Raw genomic sequence first — 12,306 nt, 5'->3', positions numbered from 1 at the left:
TATTTAACAAGTATAAATATTTAATTAAAAATTATTCTTTCTACAGATAACCATGTCGAGTTCCAATCTATTAGCCCGAATCCTTAACACCAATATGTTGACCAGGACAAACTATAAAGACTGGCTCCAAAACTTGAGAATTATTCTCAGTTTTGAAAAGTTGACCCTTGTCTTAGACCAGGATGTGCCTGTGTTGCCAGCTCATCCATCCCCCGATCAATGGGCTGCACTTGAGAAGTGGATAGATGAAGAAAATAGGATGAAGTGCTATATTCTTGCATCCATATCCAATGATCTTCAGCATCAGCATGAAGACATGAGGACTGCCAAGGATATGCTGACTCACCTGCTAGAGTTGTATGGTGAGTAGAGTCACACGGCTCGTTTTGAGATCTTCCATAGATATTTTAGAGTGAAGATGCATGATGGGTAGTTCATCAATGATCATTGTTTGATAATGATCAAGGATATCGAAAGAAGCTCAAGATGACAATGGACAAAGAGTTACAGGTGGATCTAATCCTACAATCTCTTCCTGAGTTATTTGTGTAGTTCATAATGAACTACCATATGAATAAGATTGATAGCACCTTATGTGCATTGCTAAACATGTTGGTGATAGCTGAGGGTACCTTGAAAGATTTAAAGGGTACGGTTCTGACTGTGGAGCAGGCTTCCTCCAAGAGAAATCTACTTGAAAGAAAAAGTCTATGAAGAAGCAAAAGATTGTGAGCAGGCCCAAGAAGGAGGTTCCAAAGAAGCCTGGCGATAAGGAAAAATATTTTTATTGCAATACCAAAGGCTATTGGAGAAGGAACTGTCCGATCTATCTGACGATCGTGAAGAATAGGAAGAAAGATGGGCCTTCTGAAGGTACATTTGATTTGCTCATAATTGAAATTAATCTAACAGTTTCCTCTTCTTCTAGTTGGGTTCTAGATTTTAGTTCAAGTACTCACTTGTGCACTTCTATGTAGGGTCTGAAAGAAGTTAAAGGGCTGAGGAAAGATGAGATCACTCTCCGAGTTGGCAATGGAGCAAGAGTTGCTGCTGTGGCCATCAGGACCTACCCTCTACGAGTATTGTTAAGAAATTAGTTTAATTTTGAAAAACTATTATTTTGTACTTATAGCCAGTAAAAATCTAATTTCTGTATCTGTGCTGGCATAGGATAACTATAATTTTAATTTCAATAAAGATATGTATACAATTTATTTTAAAAATAAAGTTATTTCACATATTTTTTTGATTGATGATCTTTATCATTTACATATGGATGCGAGTATTAATATCAATAAGCAAGTTATGAATACCGTAGGGTCTAAGAGACCTAGAGATAGAATTAGTCAAAAATATCTTTGGCACCTTAGACTAGGCCATATCGAAGAGGATAGACTTAATAAACTGAAGAAAGATGACCTTCTCGGATCATTGACTTTCAAGTCTTATCCGATTTGTGAGTCCTGTTTTCAAGAAAAGATGGCCAAGCTATCTTTTGTAGGATACGGGGAAAGAGTCACTGAGATATTAACCCTGATACACACTGATGTGTGGGTCTATTCGATGTACAGGTCAGGGGTGGCTACATCTACTTCATAATCTTTACCAATGATTTTTTACGATATGGCTTTGTGTACCTGATGCGATATAAGTCTACGACTTTTGAAAAGTTCTAAGAGTTCAGACATGAAGTGGAAAAGTAGATTGGAAAACTTATAAAGGTTCTTCGATCAGATCGAGGAGGAGAATCCCTTAGTAAAAAATTTTGGACCTATCTTAAAGATAACAGTATAGTCTCACAGTGGACACCTCCAGGGATGCCTCAACTCAATGGGGGATTCGTACGGAAGAGATATGGTCTGATCTATGATGAGCTTCATAGATCTTTCTATTTTTCTCTGAAGACATGCATTGTTTTCTACTATTCATCTTTTGAATAGGATTTCTTCTAAATTCGTTTCTACCACATCATACAAGTTATGTTATGGTAAGAAGCCAATTCTTGGTCATCTCAAGATTTGGGGATATCTGGCCCATGTCAAGTGACAGCAGATGAATAAGTTAGAGGCTAGGTCCGTTAGTGCTCATTTTATAGTTTATCCTAAAGAATCCATGGCATACTATTTCTATCTTCTTGAGGATCACAATGTGATTGTGAGCTATCATACTGTCTTTTTGAAAAAAGAGTTTATCCAAGATGAAGATAGTGGGAGGAAGATTGAGCTTGAAGAAAAAAATCTTTGAAGAGCATCGAGTTCAAGAATCTGAACCCAATAGTGAGTTAGTAGATGTGGTACCTCTTTTACCTCGTAGATTAAGTAGGATCTCCCATCCTCCTAAAAGATACTTAGGTATTCTTATAGAGGATCTAGAGGAAGCATTTCTTATGAGAGATAGGGACATTACGAATGATCCCAAGACCTATGATGAAGTGATGTTAGATCTAGACTCTAAGAAATAGAAGGAATTGATGAAGTCAGAAATTGACTCCATATATTCCAATCAGGTTTAGACCTTAATAGATCCACCTGAAGGTATTGTTCCTATTGAGTATAAATAGATCTATATAAGAAAAGTCGATTTGGATGGTAAGGTAGAGACCTATAAGTTAAGGCTGGTTGCGAAAGATTATAATCAACGTGAAGGCATTGACTATCAGAAAATCTTTTCGTTCGTGGCCATGCTGAAATCCATCCAGACTCTGTTTATGGTTGTAGCTTATCATGATTTTGAAATTTGATAGGTGGATGGAAAATTGCCTTTCTAAATGGATATCTTTAGGAAGATATCTATATAAAGCAGCCTATGGGTTTTACATCCAGTGATAGTGATCACAAGGTCTGCAACCTGCAAAGGTATGTATATAGACTCAAGCAAGCATCTCGGAGTTGAAACACTCACTTTAATGATGTGATTAAAATATTTGATTTCATCAAAAATGAGGATTCGTGTGTGTATAAAAAGATCAGTGGGAGTGTTGTTGCATTTCTCATATTATACGTGGATGACATCCTCCTAATTGAAAATAATATTTCCATGCAGACATTGGTCAAAATATGGTTGTCAAAAGAATTCACTATGAAAGATCTAGGAGAAGCTTCCTACATTCTTGGTATAAAGGTCTATAGAGATAGATCTAAAAAAATGATAGGACTCTTATAGCGAATGGTCATAGAGGAGGTACTGAAGAGGTTCAGCATGAAAAATTCCAAAAGGGGTCTATTGCCCCTTAGGCATGGTATTCATCTCTCCAAGAAGATGTATCCTGACACACTTGAGGAGATGCAAAGCATAAGCAAGATCCCTTATTCTTCGACAATAGGGAGCTTCATGTATGTCATGTTGTGTACACAACTTGATATAGTCCTTGCCATGAGTGTCATGAGCCGATATCAGGTGAATCTAGGCGAAGAGCATTGGATTGCTGTGAAGAATATCCTTGAATATTTGAGAAGGATTAAGGATTTGTTCTTGATCTTTGAAGGAGGATTGAAGCTGAAAGTGGAAGGATACACCGATTCAGACTTCATATTTGATGTCAATGATAGTAGATCTACATCAGAGTGTATTTTTCTGTGCAATGGAGGATCGATTAACTGGAAGAATTCCAAGTAGTCGGTCATTGCAGATTCGAGTATGGAAGTCGAGTACATCGCCACCTTTAAAGCTGCTAAGGAAGAATTCTAGTTTAAGAAGTTCATTGTGGAGTTGGGTGTGATGCCATCAAATGCCATTGCACTGCATTGCAACAACAATGGCACTATAGCCCTCGCTATGGAGCCTAGGTCTCACCAGAAGTCCAAGCATATAGAACGGCGGTTCCACATCATACGTGATTACCTTGAGAAGAAATTCATCGAGGTGCAGAGAGTCGACTCTGTGTAGAACGTGATGACCCACTAATCAGGTCTCTTAGCCAGCAGAAGATCGAAGCTCACCTTGAGAAGATGGGTCTTGGGTATATGGTCAATTGACTTTAGATCAAGTGAAAGTTTGTTAAATGAGTGCCCAAGAAGCCAATTATTGGCTGATACATTTTATAATTTCAAAGTATAACTTTATACTTATAAAATATTTATTAATAAAAGATAATTTTTATTTCCAATCATATTTTTGTATCCATGATTTATCCTAGAAATTAACCAAGATGATTTTGTATATTCTCAAGGTGTTGAAAATTTGAGATATATATTATTAGTGGTTAGTTTCTAAATGCTCCTAATCGAAGGATCATTATAGAAGACAATGATCAATCTATTTCAGATCAGTACACGGATCACCTCCCTTCCAGATAGATGTGTCTCAAGTCTGCGGTGTAGGGACACTGGGGTGAGAGTGTGGATGATTGTTGGAGAATAACTTGCACTGAGCGTAACCAACATGAAAAATCACTTAGATATCTATTCACTCATCAGTGATTTTCTCAATGCTGCAGTTGTGTGAGTAGTCCTTTGACCTGTGGTGAGGCTATTCACAGTGAGGCTACTGTAATTTGATTACACGTTCACTTGGTCCCTAACTATTCAGATCCTTGCTGTGTATGATGGCTACGGTGGGTTCAGATTTGCTGTTAGGAGTAGGATATACCTAGATGAAATCTATCGACGTTGATAAAAAAGGAGAAGTCCTATGCGATTCACAAGACTGAGTTCAGAAAGTCTTTCACCAAAATAAGTGTGGTGAATACTGGAAAAGAGTTTTCATTGGATTCACAAGTGAACTCAAGTCGAGCCAATTTGGCATATGACCGACGATGGGATTTGATGAGTTCTCTATGATCTCCATCAAGTTGGGACTCATGATAGAAGAACTGAATTATACAGTAATTGCACCTAGAGATTTACTACTTTTATTTTATTGGATTGCCACTATATCTGCTAGGTGTCACTGGTGGATTGTGGAACTCATCGAGTGTTATCTTGATGATTGATGACCCTCGAAGGGTAGAGGTAGAATTGTTTCAACCCATCGAAAGAAGTTTTAATGATATTGTGATGGAGATCATAATATATCTCACTATCAGATAGAATAGAATCTATGGGGTCGCACATAAAAGAGGTTCTTATCTGATCAGATGGATGATTAATGATTATGAATCATTGAAGGGTATAATCATCAATATGATTGATGATTAGCCTTATGCAAAAGTTATAATTAAGTAATTTGCTAAGTATTAGTGAATTATAGAAAGATTAATTAGCAGTAATTGGATTGCTAATTGGCTTATTTTGAATGAGCAATGAGGTTTGGATCTAGTCTAATTGAATTGGATTCAGTTTGATTTGGATTGGGTTTGATTAGATCAAGTCTGATTGCAAGGGAGACTAATTCTTATTTGATTAGGATTTGGATTCAGTTAATTCCTAATTAGATTAGGATATTATTAAGGAGATTGGGTTTCTAATTGGATTAGGTTTCTTTTTCTCCTTGGGAACCAACCAAATCAGATTTGGATTGAACCAAAAAATTAGAATACCTAGAGTCCCAACTCCTTAGGACTCTCTTCCTTGCGCATGTCTTAGATTCCATGCCAAAAAAAGGACACCCTAATAGTGATTAGCGTGAAATATTTCACATGAAAGTAAAGTGTGCAGAATAAGGTGGGCGGCATCTCTTGATGAGTCATCATCCTTATCCCATATCTAATTTGAATTTGATTCAAATCAAGATGAGGATAAGAAGAAAAGAAATCATGGGATTATGGAAAGTAAGGTGGCGCCAATATTTTTCTTGCATGCATTGAGAATGAAGAGGGCTTGAGAAAAAATCAGATCTAATTTTTTGTTCATGCGACACCTCTTTTGGTGTTAAAAATTTTGGATGCCCCATATTTTGTGGCGTGCAAAATAAAGAGAAAAAATCTGATTCAGATCGGAAAGTCAGGGTAAATCTGAATAGATTTCTATTTTCAAATTTTCATAACAATTATGTTTACCTTTGATATGCAGCGGAATTGAGAACAAGATGCTTGGATTTCTTGAACCAATTGCCTCACGAGATCTGGATATGCAGATCCTCTACTTCGCATGCTTGCTAGGCACCGCAGAAAAGAAGGATGAACCTTGGGTGTCGATCTTTTAAAAGGGAAGCAAGGGGAGGATGAGATCTTATCTCATAGCTAGAAGGGAACTTAGACAGGAGTCTTCACACCAAAGAGAAAAATGCCTAGAGCTCTCCACGCCAAAATCAGATTAGTGCCCCTCCCTTTCTTTGTTTTATCGCACAAACCAATCTTAATTTTTTTTCGATGATTTTTTTTCTCCCTTCTTATAGATGTCATCCATATCTAATCGAACACCCCATGCAATTAGTACTCTATCAGATTTGAATCAAATTCAAATCCAAACTGATCCTTATCGAAGAAGAGATGCCAAGGAAGGGCCAATCTGCGCATCCTTTTTTCTTCACGTGCGAACAAGGGATTTGGCGTAAAATTTTAGCGCTCCATCACTTCTTGGTTGGAAAAATATGAGAAAGAGTCTCAAGAATTTTTGATTCTATGGATCTAATTCAATCTAGTTCAAATTAGGCTCAATTCGAATCCAATTCGAACCTGATTCACACTAAATTCGAAGAGGCTATCAATCCTAATCTAATTAGAATTCAGATCCAAATTTAACTTGAATTATCAACCCAATCAGAGCTAATTAAATCAGATCTAATCTAAAATAATTAAGACTCTAATTCAATCTCTCAAAAATTTCTTGGATCATAGATTAGATCGAATTCATCTCCAGAATTAAACCTGTACCTCATGTCCAGTGCTAGCTAAATATAGTCAATATTTAATCTCATATGACCTCTAACTTAATTCTTAATTAAATAAATCTATTTATTCAATCAAGTCATATATTTTCAAATTGAATACATAAATGTTAGGTCAATTCTTTCCTATATTGCTTGACTTTGTGTGTGACTCCATAGGTTCGAACACTAAATCGATAGTATAGGAATTTTTTTTTATACTAATCGAAGTGATCATCTAGTAATGGTACCCGATATCTAAATAGGTCGAATAATTATAAAGCAACATTCGAGAGTCTCGATATATGGTTACCGCATAATTCATCCCTTTGACCCTGAATGCTTAGAATAATATAGGGTTAAACTATCAATCCTGGATAAGTCATCTACATTGTATTTCAACTTTTCAAATTCTATGATAGATCACCTAGATTATCTTGATCAAGATTTTACTAAATTGAAATATAGTGATGCATTAACTTTTATCATCTGGAGGGGTCAATCCCATTCTGACTCACACACAGACTTTACAAGTATATGACTGTACCTAGTAGCCTTTCATCACTGTATTAGTAATACAGATAGTCCGGCACCAAAGATAATGAGTTGCTTATAAGTTACTTGGTGATCTCAGGTCTGAGGGACACTTATGCCCATACCCTTCGCGAGCTGCTCTTGACAGTAGAGCGATCTGCTAGTGAGTCACTGTTCGATGATGATGTACTCCTATGTCTCATCTGTATGTCATACCAGTATCTCCACACTCCTTGGTTATGAGGATAACTAGCCTATAAGGCACACAATGACCTATACTTAATAAACATCATTGTCCTTTAATGACGTATCATTTGATAGCGAACATGTTTAAGAACTATTTGATAAATTCTCCTTTATTGATTGTCTTTATAGTTCTAAGGATTTTATCATAAAATTAAGAGTTTTATAAGAAAGATGTTAAAATATGATGAACTTGTCAAAATAACTTTAATTCATTGATTAATAATTCATATACAAGAGTTCAATTGTTTACAATAATACAATTGACTTTAGGACATAATTTTTAATAACTCCTACTTGGACTAAAGCCAATCGAAATAGTATCTTAAACCCATCTTTCACTTGTGATCATCGAACTTTTTTATCTCAAGAGCTTTAGTAAATGGATCGATGAAGTTTTTCTTTCTGTTGATCTTCAGAAGCTCGACGTCACTACGATTCATAATCTCACGGAGAAGATGATAGTGATGCAGAATATGCTTGATTCTTTGATGAGATTTCGGTTCTTTCACTTGAACTATGGCACTAGAGCTATCACAATACAGTAGAATAGAATCATCAATGGAGGGTGCCACTCCAAGCTCGTTGATGAACTTCCACAAGCAAATAGCTTTTTTGGTAGCATCGAATGCCGTGATGATTCCACCTCACATGCAGAATCAGCTACAGTATGCTGCTTGAAATATTTTCAGTAGATCGCTCCACCATTCAGGATAAATATGTATCGTGACATACTTTTACTATCATCATGATCTGACTGAAAACTAAAATCAGTATATCTCATAAGTTTTAAGTCAAAATCTCTATAAATGAGCCATTGATCCTTAGTATTTTTCAAATACTTAAGGATGGTTTTTACAACCTTTCAATGGTTCTCATCTGCATTAGACTGATACCTACTCATTACCCTTAGTGAGTAGACAATATCCAATCTTGTACATATTATGACGTACATAATAGATCCCACTATCGAGGCATATAAAATTTTACTCATACGCTCTCTCTATTGCAGAGTTGTCAGACAATTCTTCTTAGAGAGAAAAATTTTTTAGTCTATCGAAAGATAGTCTTTCTTAAAATTTATCATGCTGAACTATTTCAGCACGATATCAATGTACATGGACTGGAATAACTCGAGCAACCTTTTAAATCTATCTCTATAAATCTTCATCCCTAGGATGTAGGATGCTTCTTTCAAATACTTCATGAAGAGCTATGACGATAGCCAAACTGTTATACCTTACAATGTAGGGATGTCATTTTCGATTAAGAGAATGTCATCCACATACAATATAAAAAATACTACAATAGAACCATTAGCCTATTTGTAGGTACAAAGTTCTTCTCCATTCTTAATGAAGCCATACATTTGATCATCTTATTAAAATGTATGTTCCAACTCTGAGATGCTTGCTTTAATCTATAAATGGATCTCTGAAGCTTGAATCTTTTGATTCATCTGTAGATGTGAACCTTTCAGATTATATTATATACACTTCTTCTTCCAGCTCTCCATTTAGAAAAGCATTTTTGATATCCATTTATCAGATTTTATAGTCAAGGTGTGCCGCTATCATAAGCATGATCTGAATAGATTTGAGCGTTGCCACAAAAAAAAATACCTCATCATAGTCAATACCATAACATTGATAATATCTCTTGGCCGCTAAACAGGCTTTATAGGTCTTTACCTTTCCATCTGTACCTCTTTTTCTTTTGAAAATCTACTTACACCTTATGAGTTTTACCCCTTCAGGTGGATCAACGAGTGTCCATACATCGTTGGTCTTCATGGATTCTATTTCAAACTTCATAGCTTCAAGCCACATATCAGAGTTGGATCTCTGCATGGCATCCATGTAGGTGATCGAACCTTCAATATTTTCATCAAGTTCAACAGGATCAATGTCCTGGATCAAAAAATCATAATATTTGTTCAATTGACATGAGACTCTATCGGATCTTCTTAAAGGTGTCTTTACAACAAGCTGTGGGTTTGATTTAATCAAATCTAGTTCTATATTTTTACTTATTTGTGTTGTTTCTTCTACCCAACGAACTTCATCAAGCTCAACTTTAGTGACATTAGTTCCTTCCTTAAGGAACTCTTTTTCCAAAAAGAATCCCTTATTACTTATGAACACCTTTTGTTCATTAGTATGGCAGAAAAAATATTCTCTTATCTCATATAGAGTTTTTATAACTGATTTACTCGAAACTCTATTCAAAACATAACAAGCAATCTCAAGAACATAACCTCAAAAGAAGATTGGCAGACTTGCAAACCCCATCATGGAATGAACCATGTCAATAGTTTTTGATTCCTCATTTCTAACACCCCATTGTGTTGTGGTGTCCCAAAAGAGGTCCATTGTGAGAGAATTTCATTCTCTTTTAGATATGTCAAAAACTCATTAGAAATATATTCACCTTCTTGGTTGGATTGAAGAGTTTTAATACTCTTTCTAATTTATTTTTCTACCTCATTATAAAATTATTTGAATATTTTAAATGATTCAGACTTATGTTTTATAAGATAGACATATCCATACCTTAAGAGATCGTCAGTGAATGTAATGAGTAGTAACACCCACCTCTGGCACAAGTGTTCATCGGTCCACATACATCACTATGTATCAGACTTTAAATTTTATTGGCTCGTCCACCTTTTTTAGTAAAAGGTGATTTAGTCATCTTTCTAAGGAGACAGAATTCAGATCGATAATGATTCATAATCATTGACTTCGAGAATTTTCTCTTTAATTAACCTGTTTATCTTATTCTTATTAATATGACTCAGCCTATAATGCCAAAGATAGGCATCCATGATATTATCTTATCTAGGATATTTGTTCGATGTGTACATTACACTAATAGATTGTGATAAAATATAAATATCATTTTTTAATTATCCATATATTATTGTAGTATCATTCATAATGATATCACAAAAATCATTCTTTATTGAAAAAGTAAATCCATTTTTGGCCAAAAGTCCTACAAAAATTATATTCATCAAAAAAGATGGATAATAGTGACAATCACTTAAAAGGATAATATTTAAATTGAAAACAAGCTTGATAATTTCTAAAGCTCGGACTGAAACATGACTTCCATCCCCAACATTCAGGAATCTCTCGTCATTTTCAAACTTTCTACTAATCTAAAGTCTCTGCAATGAATTGCAGATATGAATCGTACTTTCAATATCTAATATCCAGATAGCAGTATCATAGACAGAAAAATTATAAAGTATTATCATATAAGTACCTTGTCTAGTAATCATTTGCTTATTTCTCTTGATGAGCCTATTCGGATCGAGAGAAGCTAGATATAGAGGATAATTCCTCTTTCAATGATCTAGCTTTTTACAAAAAAAGCACTCTACCAGACTTAGGTTATCCTTAGACTTCTTAGTCAGTTTAGGCTTCATAGCCCTTGCACGACCCTTTTTCACCTTCCTTTTCTTGCCTCTCTCAGAGGACTAACGTCCTGCCAAAGATGCATCCTCAGGGGTGCCAACAGACTCATTCAATATTTGAAGTATTTTCTCTGACAAAGCATCCTCGAATTTATGACTAAATTCATCATCCATCAACCTCTCATTATACACCGCATTGTGGTTTGGTCATTCAGCCACTTTTGATAAGTATCTTTGACTGCACCACATGCGTCGGATGTGGGTTTTTACTGGTGCAGGATTCATAATGACATATACGATATTTTCGTACTCTAGGGCTATTTTCAACTTTCGATACCAGTAGATCCCATAACCTTGTCACTGTTTAATAGTGAATGGAGCGATAAGGTACCAACCATTACTGAAAAAGAAAATATAAGACCTATTAGTATATGAATTATTTAATCCTAAAGACTTAGACTTTAAAAGTTCTCTCATTATTTTATATGAATTGATAGCCTCTACTTCCAATTCGAGGAATTATCTTAATTCTTTAGTAGATACTAAAATTCACACAGATTGTATAGGGCTCGAGGAAAGCTCGACCAACCCATGTGCATCTGTGGATAGGTTCTTAACTAATTATTTTTTTAAATAATTTCTAGTAATAGTTTTGCCTTAGGTTCTTTTTCAGTAGGTGTAGGCCTCCACTGAAAGTTTTGGTTAGATCCAACCATTAACATAAATATACTCAGTCAATCTAACTAATGAATGATTAGGCTCGAGAAAAAGCTCGGTCAACCCAACCATTCATCAAATAATATAATGGAGTTATTATATAATGAATGATAATTCTAATATCCAAATAAACATCAAGCAGAAGGTGCCTCCAATATTTACCCAGAGTATAGGACCCATTACCATCCACCTTAATAGGAGGCAATGAACTAGTTATCCCCATAACTATTTTAGTTTAAGGATCTAATAATTTAAAAATTTTAATTATTTATTTTAGAATCAAGAGAAGAGATTAAACCATAATTAAAAATCCTCCCACTGACTTTACCAAGTCTTTGAAGAGGACATGAGACATACGGATTCAAGGGTACCTAAATCAGTCAAACTGATTAACTTTAATGGCATAGGTCAACTCGAAGCATTCAGTGATTTAATCTAAACATAATCTACTAAGTTAGTTAGATAAGTGAGATCGATAGGAGGATAGCCAATGCTTGCCTTAGACACCTATTTAAGCTAGATAAGCACGCTCCCAATTAAAAACCATCAGTTGAACTGCTAAACTTACCTTAGATATCAATTGATCAATTAGTTTCAATTTGGTCAGTCAAAAGACTCAGGCTCGGCCACTGAGCCACAATCAGATC

This window comes from Elaeis guineensis, chromosome 1 (assembly GCF_000442705.2).
Source record: "Elaeis guineensis isolate ETL-2024a chromosome 1, EG11, whole genome shotgun sequence".
In the NCBI taxonomy this organism is placed as follows: Eukaryota; Viridiplantae; Streptophyta; class Magnoliopsida; order Arecales; family Arecaceae; genus Elaeis; species Elaeis guineensis.
The sequence above is the reverse complement of the archived record's forward strand: the minus strand, read 5'-3'. Positions refer to the sequence as shown.